Raw genomic sequence first — 18,701 nt, 5'->3', positions numbered from 1 at the left:
CTCTTTTTTTTCCCCCTTTATGGTTGTGCTGGGTCTTTGTTGCTGCACGTGGGCTTTCTCTAGTTGCAGTGAGCAGGAGTGGGGGCTTATTGTGATGGCTGCTCTTGCTGTGGAGGACAGGCTCTAGGCATGCAGGCTTCAGTTGCAGCACGCTGGCTCCATAGTTGCGGCTCACAGGCTACACAGTGTGGGCTCAGCAGCTGTGGTGCACCGGCTTAGTTGCTCTGCGGCATGTGGGATCTTCCCAGACCAGGGATCAAACCTGAGTCCCCTGCACTGGTGGGTGGATTCCCATCCACTGCACCACTAGGGAAGTCCAGATTATGTGCTCTTGATCAGGTTAATAGTACTTCTTTAAGACTTCATTTCCATCACTGGAAGAAGTAGAGAAGAAATAGCCAACAAGTTTTATGAAAATTCAGTAATTGTATACCTAGAGTGGAAATGGAAAACGTTTGCTCCTCATGGAAAGCAGAATGCCCACCATTGAAACTATGCATGATGCATTAATCTCTTCCCACTTCTCCTTTCACCCAAGAGCCCTAAACTCTCCTCCCTATTTTAGCCACATGCCACATAAAATTTTAAAAAGGAGCATGTAGTGCTTAAAATCCAGAACAGCAGATTATAAAGAAATAGAGATGCTGGTGAAGCCATTATGTTTCGAGCTATCCATGAGGATTAGTCATCCAGGGAAGAAAGGGGGATATTGTTACAACTCATCATGCACCGAAGTTCACAGCTATCCCCATTGTACCCTGAAGCCTGACATCCTAACTTACAGAGGCATCAGCACACCTCCCTGGCCTCCAGCACAGGAACTCAGAACTGCCCATTGAGGAATGGCCACTGAATACTGTTCTTGCAGGTGGAGACTGTTGCGACCCAGACTTCTCAGGGCAGGAATGCTGCAGCCCAGCTAGCAAAACTTCTATCTCATAGTGTTGCCAGTTTCATTTCCCTTCAGCCAATTCTCTGTGTAACCAACAGGAGGCACCAGATGGTGGTATTAAATTTTCCCATTGATTGGAATCCTACACACCTCAAAAACTACACTCACTATCTACATGGTGAGTGTTACCAAACCTCCAGCTACTGGAATATCAATACCCAAGAACCAGTTGGTAGAAAGGAATGTTGCTTTTAATCAGAATGCCACTAATCTGGGGAGATGGACTCAATGTCTCCCAAAAACTGTTTCCCAAGATTCTGCTTGGCCATGAAAGTTTTTAAGGGAAAAAGAGAAGTAATCCTAATTAATCATTGAGATGGGGGTCAGAATTCTCACTCTTCCCCACTGGGTACAGGCTTGTTGACTTCTTGTGATCTTTATTTTTTTCCACTTTTATTTTTTTTCCTGTTTTTGACTGCACCGTGCAGCATGCAGGACCTTCGTTCCCTGACCAGGGATCGAACTCACACTCCTATCAGTGGAAGCATGTATCTTAGCTGCTGAACTGCCAGGTAAGTCCCTTGTGATCTTTCTTTAGATGCCCTCTTTTTCACACAGTTTGTTTGCAAGATCACTGAAGGGGAAGCTAGAGAAGAGATCTGGCCATCTGTTAATCACTCATTCTTAATTTCTACTTCTTTGATCTGTTGAAAGAACCAATAAGTGGGGCAAGATATTGTATGGTCAAAAAATTTGAAAGGTATGCTAGGGTCAGGAATGCATAGAATATTGCGGCCCCTGATTTAAAAGTTAGCTCCAATGTAGCTTTGCTTAAATTGACAAGAAAAGGGTTTTCCTGCTGAGAGTGATTTCCTGCAAAGACTTGCTTACAAATGTACTCAATAAATGGAACCACCTTTATAAGGTAAGACAACACCAGTGGGGTGAGAAACTTCTTTCCAAAATAGGAAAAACTTATAACCATGTATAGATTATCATCAAGGCAAGGCCAGGATACTATCCTAACAATGCTCAGAAATATCATCTAATCTCTGTCAGCTTTGTCCAGACTTTAATTTTCTTTAAACTCAATCTCCTTAAGCTGATTCCTAATTAACTTGTTACTCTTCAAAATATCTTCTTTGTCAACTTCCTCATTGTTCCCCTAGGGGAGGAAAAGTAATTTTCCCTCTACTCTTTTAGATTCTTGGCTGAGAATTCCTGTAATTGAGGCAAACTGGCAGCAGAAAAACAAAAAAAGTTTGATAGTATGTACGGTTTCCCAGGTGGCTCAGTGGTAAAGAATCTACCTGCCAATGCAGGAAACACAGGAGACGCAGGTTTGATCCCTGGGTTGGGAAGATTCCCTGGAGAAGGAAATGGTAACCTGCTCCCGTATCCTTGCCTAGAGAATCCCATGGACAGAAGAGCCTGGCAGGCTCTAGTCCTCGGGGTCACAGAGTCAGACATGACTGATTGCACACATATACACATCCATGAAAGAAAGATGCTGTGTTGGGTGGGAGGAGGGCACTTATGGAAGGTTTACAGGCAAAGCACAGTAAACAAGGCTATGGTTGTTATGCAGATATAAGTTGATGTCTTCTCCACTAATAAGAATTTCTGCAGATTTGACCATCCTCCTCTTCTGGTACAGAGACATCTTACAAATAGAGATTTCCCTTGTTAATATAAAGGATAACCTCTGTTTGATTTGCAGAGATTCTCCTGTGTCTTCAACTTTTCAAATATAATCAACCCCAAATAATCTATATGCCAAAGAGGAGTATTTTTGTTACCAAGTCCAAGCTCACTCTGCTCACCAAACAATAGACTGATGAATCCGAGCGATGAGGTGTTGAGGCAAGGAAGAAACTTTAATTGGGGATCTGGCAGACTGAGAAGATGGCTGACTAGCATCTCAAAATAACCATCTTATTGGGGTCTGGATGCCAGGGTCTTTTACAGATTAGAGAGAAAGAAGCCATGAGAAACTAAAGTCAAAAGGCAGAATCGAGAGGGAGATGCAGTGAGGAAGTAAAGTGAAAGGGTCTTCATTCAGTCTTGCAAAACATCTCCAAGGGAATGTCCTGTCTTCAGAAGGGGTGTGTGTTCAGTTCAGTTGCTCAGTCATGTCTGACTGTTTGCAACCCCATGGACCACAGCACGCCAGGCTTCCCTATCCATACCAACTCCTGGAGCTTGCTCGAACTCATGTCCATCGAGTTGGTGATGCCATCCAACCATCTCATCCTCTGTTACCCACTTCTCTTCCTGCCTTCAATCTTTTCTAGCATCAGGGTCTCTTCAAATGAGTTAACTGTTCACATCAGGTGGCCAAAGTATTGGAGATCCAACTTTAGCATCAGTCCTTCCAATGAATATTCAGGACTTATTTCCTTTAGGATGGACAGGTTGGATCTCCTTGCAGTCCAAGGGACTCTCAAGAGTCTTCTCCAACACCACAGTTCAAAAGCATCAATTCTTCAGCACTCAGCTCTTTTATAGTCCAACTCTCATATCCATACATGACTACTGGAAAAAACATAGCCTTGACTAGATGGACCTTTGTTGGCAAAGTAATGTCTCTGCTTTTTAATATGCTGTCTAGGTTTGTTATAGCTTTTCTTCCAAGGAAAGCTTCTATTCACAGGTGGGCAGAGACAAACTACCTTTCCATGAGCTGAACAAAGGCACTTTAGTTTACAGTTAAGCAGAGGGGCAGAGTCCTCCAGGCAAGCCTTTGAGTATCATTATAATAATAAAAGCAAGTCAAAGAAATGGTTTCCAACATGGAGTCAGCCTTGGCTTCCTCCCTGCAACATTTTGAGGTGGCATGTCTTCCTTGCCTTCACTCCATTTTCTTTCCACTGTTGCATTACCTCCCTTCTATATATGTGGATTCTATATCGAAAGTATACCCAAATTATCCTCAAAAAGATTTGAGTCATCTCATATTATTTAAGTGAACCATGATGCCTCCACCAACAGACACACAAACACATACAAAAAAAATTATTGTGAAAAATCATGAGTCAGAGGTGAACAATGACCAGGTCACAACAAAGAAACCAGCCATTTTCTGCCCTCCCCCACTGCTGTGGGTTTACAGAGAAGGATTTGCAGTCCTCACACTAAGAAGCTGGAGAGCATGCTAGGCTCCATGAGAATAAACAAGAAAATAGCAACCAAGGGAATTAGACTTAAGTACCTAAATAATTCAAGTAAAGGATAGCATTTGCTCATTGAGTATTTGAACATGTAAGCACTGGAAATTTTATCTTGGCCCGATTTGATCAATTAAGCTATTTCAGTTCACTCATTTTTGTTTGCCTAACTATAACTATCTGTCCCCAAACTAGGCCCACCCAGGGTGGTATTTCAAGAGAATATAATTCCCCAATTTTGATCTCAGCATGAGGCCCTTCAGAATTTAATCACTGGGGTCCAGAATGAAACAGCACGTAAGAATCCGCTCTTTTAGTTTTCATACAAAGAACTTCCTGGGGCAAAGGCAAGCACCCGACTGACTCAGCCTGCTGTCTTCACCCACTATCGCCCCCACCCTCAAGAAACTAGACCACCAAGCCTTCAAACAGCTCCCAGTAAAGGCAGAGCAAGTCATTTTCCCCAGGACAGTCATGACTCCCTCTGCCCCTAAACTGGTAAGGGAAGCCACAATGAGTGATTAAGGGTCTGTCCTTGTTTAAAAAGTTATTATCAAGGATTAGCTGGCAATGATATAGCTGGCAAGTTCCTCAGCTGAAAAGAGAAGCAGAGAAGTCTAATTCTATACTCTGTGTTTGTATGCCAGTTTAGAAAAATTCAAATTATAATGATTATGCAAGAAAAACACAAGGTCCTACCAGACTCCTAGAAATGAATATGAAGATACAAACTAAAGAAGCCAAGAACTTCCTAAGAAAAGGTATCTGAAGGGGTCCAGAAGGAACGTCTTGAGGGGAAAAGAAGATAAAGCCAGCAGATTAGGTGATGCTGAAAACTCATCCTCTGTGTACCAGTGCCAAATCGAATCTCAGAGACAGAGTTTTGGGTGAAGTAGAAAAGAATAGCTTTATTGCTTTGCCAGGCAGACAGGGATACAGTGGGCTCATGCCCCCCACCCCAAAACTGTGTGTCCCAACTGGGAGAGTTTGGTAAGGAGTTTTATAGAAATGGTTCCAGGATGGGGTTGTTGGTAAGGATCAGGGGTTCTGCAGCGCCTATACTCCTTTAATCTGGTCTCCTGCTGAGCTTCTCGAGGTTATCTAGATTGAAGAATGCTAACATCTTCCATTTGTTGGGGCTTTAGTTCTGTATTGAGCTCAAAGATATTGTAATGTGTATCCCTTGAAGTGGAAATGGCCTCCTTCCCTGGCAGGACCCAGGTTGAGGGTGGGGATTGGTAAACAATGCATATATACAACTGCAGACATACTATGTGCCCACAAAGGAACTTTGGATACACAATACATGTACATATGGGTGTGCATGTTCGTTGCTCGGTCATGTCTGACTCTTTGCAACCCCATGGACTACAGCCCACCAGGCTACTCTGTCCTTGGAATTCTCCAGGCAGGAATACTGGAGCGGGTAGCCATACCCTTCTCCAGGAGATCTTCCTGACCCAGGGACGGAATCCAGGTCTCCTACACTGCAGGCAGATTCTTTACCTTTTGAGCCACCAGGGAAGCCCCATACACTACAGTGGACAGAATATGTTTCCACAAAGGAAACATAACTATGGTTGCCCCTTCCTTCTCCAGGGGATCTTCCCAACCCAGGGATCAAACCTGCATCTCCTGTGTCTCCTGCATTGCAGGCAGATTCTTTACCTGCTAAGCCATTGGGGAGGCCATATAACCAGACATATGTAACTATTCGACATAAGTGTAAACACATATTTTATGCTAAGTGTATTCAGATTTTTATGAACTTTTGTTTATATAAAAGAATTAAAGAAGCTTAGAAACTTACCCACAATCCATAACCAAGCTTTGAAGGCGTGTTTTTGGCTCCTAGATTGAAGTTCTTCCCACCACAACTGTGTGGGCCTCGAAGTGTGGGCCTCAGACCAGACATCAGCATCACCACCAGGGCGTGTGTTAGAAATGCAGACTCTCAAGTCCTACCCCCAGGTCTCCTAAATCAGAATCTATATTTTAACAAGACCCCCAGATGACCTCCAAACGCACTTCCATTTGAGAAGCTGGCATTCCACCATGTCACCTACTTCAACTAGAGGGCATTCATTTCTAGGTATGGCACTACTCTGGATATGAAATAGTTGAGAAAAGTTCTGTATGAAATTTGAAAAAAATCTATGCCGTTTAAGACACCATATGGGATGAAAGAGTAAGCTACAAAGCAGCGTGTATAGAATAATTGCATTTTAAAATCAACTTTATATAAATAAGCATGTATATCTATGCAGAGAATAATGACTGGAAAGATTTAGATGAAAATATTCTCTCTGGTGATGGATTATGGGCAATGTTTTTCTTTTTTTTAAGTTTTCTTTAAGAAATACCTGTTAAGTTTTAAAAGTTAGTTTATGGTAATCTTCACTGAATCTAGACAGCTAAGGGAAGATTAAAGTAAGACATAGAAAAACCATAAACAGGCAAAAAAGAGCCCAATAGACTGTCACTACTGAAGTTTTCTGGGATAAAGCCACCAAGCACAGAGCCTCTCAAGCATTCTCACCTTTTAGCCTCCTGCAACCCCTCCACTCCCTGCCAGAAGGGGCTCATTCTTCTGGCCCCCAGGGGGCAGCCCTGTGTAGGTTTCTCCAAACCCAACCCCCTCCTCACCCCCCACCCCCCATCCCTCTCCAGTGTGAATAATCAGGCGTCATGTTAGCCAAAACTCATCTAAAAGCAGGATATGAAAGATTCTGGGCACATTAACAACAAATACTATAGAGACAGCAAGATAATATTTTACAAATAGAGGCCAAAACCCCAAACAAACAGAGAAGAAACAGAACAGGAACCACTCAACACTGCTCACCCTAGCACCAAAGAATCTCTAGCTATAATGGTATCCTTTTTGTGGAAGGATGGGAAAGTAGAGATGGAAAGCGTAAATACAGCAAAGACACTAGATGCAGGTCACATTGCTTAAGGAAAGGCCGAGTTCTGCTTCCTACTTTTTAACCTTGGGCAAGTCCCTTCATTCCTTTTCCTCTATTTCATGCCCTTGCCAGTTTTCCAATCCCCAGCTTTGAGAACTGAAGGAGTGCTTTGCTAATTGTCAAGTTTACGAATGTGAGAGTTTCCCTGCTGTTTTGGTCTAAGGAAAACCACATTCCAGGGAGTCTCCTCTCCCCTCAGTTGCCTTCTACAACACCATTTCCTTTCTGATACCAGACCTGTGGCTTTTTCACACATCAAGCAATTCTGCAATGCCCCTGGGTGTCCTACAATTTAACTCTATTCTGACACTGTCTACCTGGAGAGAGCATCAGATCCCACAGATTAAGGGCTCAGTCATACAAGACAGTTCCCCCCCTCCTGCCAATGGAAATCTCATGTTCCAGGTTTCCACCTTCTAACCTAGGGGCTTTGAATCTGAGGTTCTTATGATGCCTACCTTGCTTTCAATTTATTAATATTTGGTAGAGCAGTTCTCGGAACTCAGGAAAACATTTGCTCACTAGACTGCCAGTTTATTATAAAAGGATATAGCTCAGGAGCAGCCAGATGGAAGGGATAAATGCACAAGGAAAGTTGTATGGACAGGTCTATGGAGTATTCATGCATTTTCTAGACATACCACTCTCCCACCATCTCCAAGTGTTCATCAACCCATGACCTCATCAGATCTTGCTGTTCTTGAATTTTTGTACATCTTTTACTCTCCAGCACGCCTCCCCTTCCCAGAAGTCAATGGTTAGGACTAAAAGTTCCAATTACTTGATCTTTTTGGTGACCAGCCCCATCCTGAGGTTTTGCTGGGACCTCACTGTATCACCTCATTAACATAAACTCAGGTGTGATTGAAAAGGCTTGTCATGAATAACAAAGAATAATCTTATCACTTAGGAAATTACAAGGATTTGGGGAGCTTTGTGCCAAGAACCCAGGACAAAGATTAGATATATTTCTGATTATACCACACATTTGCCCCACTCAGATCAGATCAGTCGCTCAGTCATGTCCGACTCTGCGACCCCATGAATCGCAGCACGCCAGGCCTCCCTATCCATCACCAACTCCCGGAGTTCACTCAGACTCACGTCCATCGAGTCAGTGATGCCATCCAGCCATCTCATCCTCTGTCGTCCCCTTCTCCTCCTGCCCCCAATCCCTCCCAGCATCAGGGTCTTTTCCAATGAGTCAACTCTTTGCATGAGGTGGCCAAACTACTGGAGTTTCAGCTTTAGCATCATTCCTTCCAAAGAAATCCCAGGGCTGATCTCCTTCAGAATGGACTGGTTGGATCTCCTTGCAGTCCAAGGGACTCTCAAGAGTCTTCTCCAACACCACAGTTCAAAACCATCAATTCTTCGGCGCTCAGCCTTCTTCACAGTCCAACTCTCACATCCATACATGACCACAGGAAAAACCATAGCCTTGACTAGATGGACCTTTGCTGGCAGAGTAATGTCTCTGCTTTTGAATGTGCTATCTAGGTTGGTCATAACTTTCCTTCCAAGGAGTAAGCGTCTTTTAATTTCATGGCTGCAGTCACCATCTGCAGTGATTTTGAAGCCCAAAAAATAAAGTCTGACACTGTTTCCACTGTTTCTCCATCTATTTCCCATGAAGTGGTGGGACTGGATGCCATGATCTTCGTTTTCTGAATGTTGAGCTTTAAGCCAAGTTTTTCACTCTCCTTTTCACTTTCATCAAGAGGCTTTTGAGTTCCTCTTCACTTTCTGCCATCAGGGTGGTGTCATCTGCATATCTGAGGTTATTGATATTTCTCCCGGCAATCTTGATTCCAGCTTGTGTTTCTTCCAGTCCAGCATTTCTCATGATGTACTCTGCATATAAGTTAAATAAGCAGGGTGACAATATACAGCCTTGACGAACTCCTTTTCCTATTTGGAACCAGTCTGTTGTTCCATGTCCAGTTCGAACTGTTGCTTCCTGACCTGCATACAGGTTTCTCAAGAGGCAGATCAGGTGGTCTGGTATTCCCATCTCTTTCAGAATTTTCCACAGTTTATTGTGATCCACACAGTCAAAGGCTTTGGCATAGTCAATAAAGCAGAAATAGATGTTTTTCTGGAACTCTCTTGCTTTTTCCATGATCCAGCAGATGTTGGCAATTTGATCTCTGGTTCCTCTGCCTGTTCTAAAACCAGCTTGAACATCAGGAAGTTCACGGTTTACATATTGCTGAAGCCTGGCTTGGAGAATTTTGAGCATTACTTTACTAGTGTGTGAGATGAGTGCAATTATGTGGTAGTTTGAGCATTCTTTGGCATTGCCTTTCTTTGGGATTGGAATGAAAACTGACCTTTTCCAGTCCTGTGGCCACTGCTGAGTTTTCCAAATTTGCTGGCATATTGAGTGCAGCACTTTCACAGCATCACTAGATCCATTCTATGCCCTTCTCTGAGCTAGTCTGTGCCTTGAGATGCTGATGTCTTTAGGTTGTATTGTCCAGACTCCCTCACCAACTGGCTTCTGTTGGGTTTGGCCCATGGGAAGCAGCAATAGGATGTGATAAAGGTAGAGGTGAGGGTATTTGCTCCTTCACTCCCACTCCCTTCTTATCAGATACCTGTGTTACTGTTAAGAATCCTCAAGAGCATGTTGTTCAGTCGCTTAGTCATGTCCGACTCTTTGCGACCTCATGGACTCCAGCATGCCAGACTTCCCTGTCCTTCACCAACTCCTGGAGATTGCTTAAACTCATATCCATTGAGTCGGTGAGGCCATCCAGCCATCTTGTCCTCTGTTATCCCTTTCTCCTTCTGCCTTCAATCTTTCCCAGCATTGGGGTCTTTTCCAATGAGTCGGCTCTTCACATCATGTGGCCAGGAGCACAGGGCCATTATCTACTGTGCAGTGCTGAAGGCTAGAAGGCATCCTCAAGATTTTGGTTGTACTAATCATTGAGTAGTAAGTCTTCTTATTCACTTGCTGCCAAACACTGAACATATAAACCTCAGAACTTTAGGGAGCAGTTGGCATAAGTCTAGTTCCCAGACTGTGAGTGACAGTGCTTGGTATCCAAGCAGCTATGGAAAAGAACACCAAATGTGTATGCTTGTCTGCAGATAGGATAAATCACATGTCACGTACAGAAACTTTGTTATTTTCCAAATGTGTGTAAATAGAACTGAAACTAAAACCGTGGAACTCAGATTGGGGCTTGAACCCATGGTCTTTTAGTTGAGATCACACACCTGGTTTCAGGACCTAATGAAGCTCAGGTTATTGCTGTCTTATCATAGAAAGAATTCAGTGAGAGGCAAAGTGATAGCTAAATGGGTTTATTTAGAAGAAAACATACTCCATAGACAGAGTATGAGTCATCTCAGGAGTGAGAGGCCCCAGAATATGGAGTCATTAGTTTTTATGGGGGATATAACCTCATAGGCTAATGAATGTGAGAATTATTCAAATTATTTGGGTGAAGGGGTGGAGATTCCCTGGAATTGGACCACTGCTCACTTTTTGGCCTTTTATGGTTAGCCTGAGAACTCTCTTGGTATATGTCATTTAGATGCTAATTTATTATAATGAGCATATTACCGTGAGGCTCAAGACACACTGAAAGCAGAATATTCAGCCATCTTGGACATAGTTGGTCCTGACCAGTTTTTGTCATGTCCTTTTGAACTGTGGTGTTGGAGAAGACTCTTGAGAGTCCCTTGGACCGCAAGGAGATCCAACCAGTCCATTCCAAAGGAGATCAGCCCTGGGTGTTCTTTGGAAGGACTGATGCTAAAGCTGAAACTCCAATACTTTGGCCACCTCATGTGAAGAGTTGACTCATTGGAAAAGACTCTGATGCTGGGAGGGATTGGGGGCAGGAGGAGAAGGGGACGGCAGAGGATGAGATGGCTGGATGGCATCACCGACTCGATGGACATGAGTCTGAGTGAACTCTGGGAGTTGGTGATGGACAGGGAGGCCTGGCATGCTGCGATTCATGGGGTCGCAAAGAGTCGGACACGACTGAGCTACTGAACTGAACTGAACTGATGATGGTCATGTCATTCTTTTAAAGGTTGTTCCTACCACTTTCCCTCCTGTTTCAGAACCACAACAAAATACAAAACCTTATAAAGGTATGACTGAATTCATAGGGGCTTGAAATCATCACACACTTTCCCAGAGTAATTAAAATTTTAGCTTCTATCATAAAGGACCATTTTCTTTAATATCAAAAATTTGGAAATGATTTTATCTAGACTCACTTTCAGTGAATTCACTCTTTTTATTGTTTTGTTTTTTTATTATTTTAGGTAAATTATTTTCCCTTCTGTCAAATCATTCAATAAAACCTAACTGACATCTTCACATATGTTCAACATTGAAATAAACATCTGGATTCCTTCAGAAAGTGAAAGGACAAGCATCATCTCATGGACCTTATGTTGCAGTGCAGAGATATTCATTAATGAATTTTCACCTAAATAATCATTTAAATTTGTGACAAATGCTGTGAATGAAACTTTGAGGGTGAGAGTGTGATATTAACATATCAAGGGACAGTGCTCAGAGTATCAGGGGTATCCTCCCTAAAGAAGAGACGTTTAAGTTGACACTTCTTCATACTCTTGGAAAAACCCACTTTGCCCCACTTTGCCCTTCACCAAGCCAGTGATCACCCCGTGGGATATCTTCACCAAGTGTATCTGACTATGCAAACTGTGTAATAGCTCCTCAATGAGTATTTATTATTATTATTATTATTGAGGTATAGTTGATGTACAGTATTCTACGTTTCAGGTGTACAATATATTGATTCACAAATTTTAAAGGTTATACTCCATTTATAGTTATTATATAATATTGGCTATATTCCCTGTGTTGTACATATTTATATCCTTTTAGCTTATTTATTTTATTCATAGTAGTTTGTACCTCTTAATCCTCCATCCTTATATGCCCCTCCCCCTTCCTCCTCTCTACTGGTAATCTCTAGTTTGTTCTGTGTATCTGTGGGTCTGTCTGTTTGTGTTTTGTTATATTATTTCATTTGTTTTATATTTTAGATTCTCCATGGAAATGATGTCATAGATTCATTTCTGTTTCTATTTCTCTGTCTTATTTCACCTAACATAATACCCTCTAAGTCCATTTATATTGTTAGAGACGGCAAAATTTCATTATTATGGTTGAGTAATATTCCATTTCATATGTATGCCATGTCTTATTTATCTATTCCTCTGTTGATAAAGTGAGCACTTTAAAATGATCAATATATCACTTTGTACTCATTATAGATGGGCATTCTACTTCTTGCCTTGCATATACTTTGAATATGCTCATTTTAAGATCCCCTCCTGATAGACTATAAAAGAAGATGATCATATAGAAGTTCTTATTGTTGTGCTTTACAACATTTTTTCTTTACTAATGGAAAATTAACCTGGAGGAGATGTTTATCTTAAAAATAGTTCTGGCTTATGTTGAATATGTTAGCCTTTGAAAATCAGGATAGTTTCATCAGATTTTAAGTGTGTATACATCATTTTGATTCAGAATCTGGTTCTGGCACAGGCTATGGATATTGTGATTCTATGAAGTCATCACAGACTGGGAGAAAGGGAGTGCTCACTCTGTTAAATACAGGTAGTCAAAGCTATGAGGTTGGAACTTAATTTTGCACTGGACTTTGAAACATTCTTGAAATCCTCTAATGTTTGAGCAAAAGAAAACTTTTGCATATAAAACTGTCTAGTCCCTGCTATTTTAGAATGGCAGTATCCTTTCTTGTTATTGCTCAAATCACATCACACGTAACAATGAAGCCCCCACACCAGTGAAGCCCTAGCTTGCTAATCTATGAAATTAGGATAATACTAATATTTTCTGTGATTGCTAAGAGGTTTAAGTGAGATATAATTTTAAAATCTGTGATGTTCAGAGTTTAGAATTTAGAATGATAGAAGGTCCCTTTTTGATTTTTACTGCTCACATCCAAAAATCTAGTTAGAGAACACAACCTTACTATGATTCTGAGGAAAAGGGAAAAATTCAGTGGTTTTATCATAAACAACAACAGAAAGAATGTGTTTCTAATTAAGGAGAAAAAATACCTTGACCACCAGCTTCCAAACATCAGCTTCCTGAAAGAAAGTAGAAAAATCCAAATCTAAATAAAAATCTGCAGCTTCTCCAAGACCCACGCTCAGGGCCATATCAACTAGTACTCTGGGAGGGAGTCTTTTTCATCTACCAATGAAACCAGCTTCCCTTTGCAAATCCCCTTTTATAGGCAGAATTCCTTTTCTATTTCCTTGTGGTTTTATTTCACTTTGTGGGCTGTTAGCAATATTCCAGTTTGAGGGAGCAAAAGGGAGAGAGGGGCAAAATTCAGGGTGAGTTCCTCCAAATGTCAGGCTGGGTAGTGCCAAACAGCTGGGCCTGAAACCCAGCACCCAAGGAGGGGCACTGTTGTGGCTGGGAAGGATATGAGCTCAGCCTCATCTGGTTTCTTTTAATGCTCACAGCAAAGGCCCTGAGTTATTGCATTCTTTCTCGATGTCTTACATAAAATCAGATTATTAAGTGCAGAGACAGTCAACTGTTCTCTGTCCTCCTGGCTAGGCTTTTAGCATCACCATAGCAACATCAATAAACAGAGAAGTAAATTAACCTCTGAAGAAGTTCACTGGCTTTACTGTCCAAGTTGCTTTTACTTCCCTGCTTAAGTACACACACACACACACACACGCACACGCACACGCACACGCACACGCACATGCATACACACATACACTATTGTTGTTTTTCTGGTTAAATTTATGAGCTTTTTGACCCAATGGTGACAAGACCAAGAATGCAGCTTGGTTTCTATCACCCTTTTGTTTAAAAAAAGCTTCAATCACTCCCCATTGCCTACAGAATTAAGTCTTATTTCTTTGCAGCGAGTGTTCACCATTTTGATCTCTTTCAAAGCCACAGCTCCATCATGTGCTTGTCAATGGCCCTCTTAAACCATTCAAGGAGAACAAAGCCTCATTTCCTTAAAGCCTCTTGCCTGACTTGGCACTTCAGTCCATGCCTCCAAGGCCGTCTTCAAGCCCACCTGCAACATTAAATCCTAAACTTTCCCTCCTCTCTATTTCTACTGCCACCAGCCTGGACCAAGTCATCCCCAGGTCTAACCTGAGTGACATCTGCAGGAGCTTCAGCACTGGCTCAGACCTCCTGCTCCCATCCTGCCTGAACTATTTTTGTTACAGCAGTCAGAATGAGCTTTTAACACATAAATTATATTAGTTCACTCTCCTGCTTAAAACCTTCCAGTGACTTTCCTGGTACAAAGATTAAGTCCAAAGGCCTTACTGGGTGGGCGGTCCTCTGGGTCTTGTGTGACCTGGCCCGAGCCCATGCATCTGACTTCATTGCATAGCCTTCTTCCATCTCTGGCTCTTACTCTGCAGAATCACTGGCTTATTTCCATCATTAAAGCTGCAAGCCCTTCCTCTACTTGTGGGCTTCGCATTTTCTCTTAGTCTCTGATTGTTAAGGGGTAGACACATTCTTATTACAATTCAGATTTTCACTTAAATGTGTTCTCTTTAGGGAATTTAATGATCACTCTGTCCACAGCCATATCCCCAGTCCCACCTAGACACTCTATTGTTATCTTTCGTTTCCTTGGTAATGCTTACCACTCTCATGTTATCTTGCTTATTAATTTGATAAATGAATTTATATATCATTGTGTCTTTCTTTTAGAGTATAAGAAGGGCAGGGACTATTTCTGTTTGCTCACCACAGAATCCCAAGCTCCTAGAAAAGTGTCTGGTGCACAAAAGGCTATCAATAAGTATTTTTTGAATGAATCAACAAATAAACGTCATTTTCAAGACCCAGCCTGCCTATGACCTTTCTTGTGAAACACTTATTACTCATTACCAGAAACCTCTTCCTTCTGTACCTATCTCCTACATGACATTGATCACTTGCTTTCTTTTTTAAAACTTATATTTATATATATTATTCAGTTATTTTCCATTATAGTTTATTATAAGACATTGAACAAAGTTCCTGTGCATATAGTAAATGCTTGTTTCTCTATTTTATACGTAGGGGTAAGTATCGGTTAATCCCATACTCCCAATTTATCCCTCCTCCACCTCTTCCCCTTTGGTAAAAGTGAGTTTATTTTCTGTATTTGTGAGTTTGTTTCTGTTTTGGAAGTAAGTTCATTTGTACTATTATTTAGATCCCACATATAAATGATACCATGATGGTTGTCTTTGTCTGACTTACTTGCCTTAGTTTGATAATCTCTAGATCTGTCCATGCTGCTACAAAGAGCACTTTTTCATTCTTTTTATGGCTGAGTAATATTTAATGTTCCATTTTATATATACACCATATGTTCTTTGTCCATTTATCTGTTAATGGACCCTTAGGCTGTGTCCATGTCTTGCCTACTGTAAATAGTGCTGCTATGAACCAAGCCTCTGTCATTTATGGCAGCAACCTCCATAACATACCTTTATTCTGGATTTTTATCCTCCGTTGCATCAGTGTTCCTTTTTCCTAACTCCTGCTTCCTCAGATCATTTGCAAATAAGCTATCTATAAATAAGTTCTTGCTACAGGCTCTGCTTCAAAGGACCTAAAAAAAAAAAAATTAACTTTTCCCTTAAGAATTTCCTTTTCTTTCAACATTAGTGTTGAAAAAACTGGATACACACAGGCAAAATGTGAAGTTGGACCCTTACCTTATATCACACAGAAATTAACTCAAAATGGATCAAAATCCTGAACATAAGAGCTAAAACTATAACGCCCTTAGAAAAAAACACAGAGGGAAACTTTATGACATTGCTTCTGGTAACAATTTCTTAGTTCAGTTCAGTTCAGTTTAGTCACTAAGTCGTGTCTGACTCTTTGCAACCCCATGAATCGCAGCATGCCAGGCCTCCCTGTCCATCATCAACTCCAGGAGTCCACACATACCCAAATCCATCGAGTCGGGGATGCCATCCAATCATTTCATCCTCTGTCATCCCCTTCTCCTCCTGCCCTCAATCTTTCCCAGCATCAGGGTCTTTTCAAATGAGTCAGCTCTTTGCATCAGGTGGCCAAAGTACTGGAGTTTCAGCTTCAACATCAGTCCTTCCAATGAACACCCAGGACTGAACTCCTTTAGAATGGACTGGTTGGATCTCCTTGCAGTCCAAGGGACTCTCAAGAGTCTTCTCCAACACCACAGCTCAAAAGCATCAATTCTTCAGTGCTCATCTTTCCTTATAGTCCACTCGCACATCCATACATGACCACAGGAAAAATCGTAGCCTTGACTAGACGGACCTTTGTTGGCAAAGTAATGTCTCTGCTTTTCAATATGCTATCTAGGTTGGTCATAACTTTCCTTCCAAGGAGTAAGCATCTTTTAATTTCATGGCTGCAGTCAGCATCTGCAGTGATTTTGGAGCCCCAAAAAATAAAGTCTGACACTGTTTCCACTGTTTCCCCAGCTATTTCCCATGAAGTGACGGGACCAGATGCCATGATCTTCGTTTTCTGAATGTTGAGCTTTAAGCCAACTTTTTCACTCTCCTCTTTCACTTTCATCAAGAGGCTTTTTAGTTCGTCTTCACTTTCTGCCATAAGGGTGGTGTCATCTGCATATCTGAGGTTATTGATATTTCTCCCGGCAATCTTGATTCCAGCTTGTGCTTCTTCCAGCCCAGTGTTCTCACTATGTATTTTGCATATAAGTTAAATAAGCAGGGTGACAATATACAGCCTTGACGAACTCCTTTTCCTATTTGGAACCAGTCTGTTGTTCCATGTCCAGTTCGAACTGTTGCTTCCTGACCTGCATACAGGTTTCTCAAGAGGCAGATCAGGTGGTCTGGTATTCCTATCTCTTTCAGAATTGTCCACAGTTTAATGTGATCCACACAGTCAAAGGCTTTGGCATAGTCAATAAAGCAGAAATTTTTCGATGATCCAGCGGATGTTGGCAATTTGATCTCTGGTTCCTCTGCCTTTTCTAAAACCAGCTTGAACATCTGGAAGTTCACAGTTCACGTATTCTTGAAGCCTGGCTTGGAGAATTTTAAGCATTACTTTACTAGTGTGTGAGCTGAGTGCAATTGTGCGGTAGTTTGAGCATTCTTTGGCATTGTCTTTCTTTGGGATTGGAATGAAAACTGACCTTTTCCAGTCCTGTGGCCACTGCTGAGTTTTCCCAATTTGCTGGCATATTGAGTGCAGCACTTTCACAATATCCTCTTTCAGGATTTGAAATAGCTCAACTGGTGTTCTATCACCTCCACTAGCTTTGTTCATAGTGATGCTTCCTAAGGCCCACTTGACTTCACATTCCAGGATGTCTGGCTCTAGGTGAGTGATCACACCATCATGATTATCTGGGTCATGTAGATCTTTTTTGTACGGTTCTTCTGTGTATTCTTGCCACCTCTTCTTAATATCTTCTGCTTCTGTTAGGTCCCTACCATTTCTGTCCTTTATTGTGCCCATCTTTGGATTAAATGTTCCCTTGGTATCTCTAATTTTCTTCAAGAGATCTCTAGCTTTTCTCATTCTATTGTTTTCCTCTATTGCTTTGCATTGATCACTGAGGAAGTCTTTCTTATCTCTCCTTGCTATTCTTTGGAACTCTGCATTCAAATGGGTATTACTTTCCTTTTCTCCCTTTGCTTTTTGCTACTCTTCTTTTCACAGCTATTTGTAAGTCCTCCTCAGACAGCCATTTTGCTTGTTTGCATTTCTTTTTCTTGGGGATGGTCTTGATTCCTGTTTCCTGTACAATGTCACCAACCTCCATCCATAGTTCATCAGGCACTCTGTCTATCAGATCTAGTCCCTTAAATCTATTTCTCACTTCCACTTTATAGTCATAAGGGATTTGACTTATGTCATATCTGAATGGTCTAGTGGTTTTCACCACTTTCTTCAATTTCAGTCAGAATTTGTAGCTCTTCTCGGCCGCTGCCCCTGCCCTCGGGCACGGGGTAGCTCCTCTCTGCTGCGCTCTGCACCATTGCAGCGGCCAAGGATTTCTTAGAAATAACACCGAAAGCAGAAGCAATGGAAGAAAAAACAGATAAATTGGACTGCAGAAAAATTTTAAACTTTCATGACTTGTAGGAGTCCATCATAGTAAAAAGGCAACCTATGAAATAGGAGGAAATATTTGCAAATCATATATCTGATATGGTATTAATATCCAGAATATGTCAATAATTCCTACAACTCAGCAACAACAAAAACTAAACAATGTGATTCAAAAATGGGCAAAGGACTTGAATAACCATTTGTCCAGAAAAGATATACAAATAGCCAGTAAGTGTATGAAAATATGATCAACATCACTAATCGTTCAGTTCAGTTCAGTCACTCAGTCGTGTCCGACTCTTTGCGACCCCATGAATTGCAGCATGCCAGGCCTCCCTGTCCATCACCAACTCCAGGAGTTCACTCAAACTCACGTCCATCAAGTTGGTGATGGCATCCAGCCATCTCATCCTATGTCGTCCCCTTCTCCTCCTGCCCTCAGTCCCTCCCAGCATCAGAGTCTTTTCCAATGAGTCAACTCTTTGCATCAGGTGGCCAAAGTACTGGAGTTTCAGCTTTAGCATCACTCCTTCCAAAGAACACCCAGGGCTGATCTCCTTCAGAAT

General features: G+C 41.7%; 1 long non-coding RNA gene across 3 annotated transcripts in view; it reads left to right on the top strand.

The window, feature by feature from the left end:
* Positions 1-12,300, top strand: part of LOC147369614 (uncharacterized) — a 37,270-nt gene extending 24,970 nt beyond the window's left edge. For 2 of the 3 annotated variants that reach the window (XR_015167646.1, XR_015167645.1), the window contains 2 exons: positions 1,381-1,464; positions 11,322-12,300. This is a non-coding gene — a long non-coding RNA (uncharacterized LOC147369614). The remainder of the gene's footprint in view (positions 1-1,380; positions 1,465-11,321) is intronic. The other variant, XR_015167644.1, reaches the window with a different exon arrangement.
* The last annotated feature ends 6,401 nt before the right edge of the window (positions 12,301-18,701 follow it).

This window comes from Bos grunniens, chromosome 7 (genome assembly GCF_055505025.1).
Source record: "Bos grunniens cultivar Pamir isolate PY7600 chromosome 7, Bosgru_T2T1.0, whole genome shotgun sequence".
NCBI classification, from domain to species: domain Eukaryota; kingdom Metazoa; phylum Chordata; class Mammalia; order Artiodactyla; family Bovidae; genus Bos; species Bos grunniens.
The sequence above is the reverse complement of the archived record's forward strand: the minus strand, read 5'-3'. Positions and strand labels throughout refer to the sequence as shown.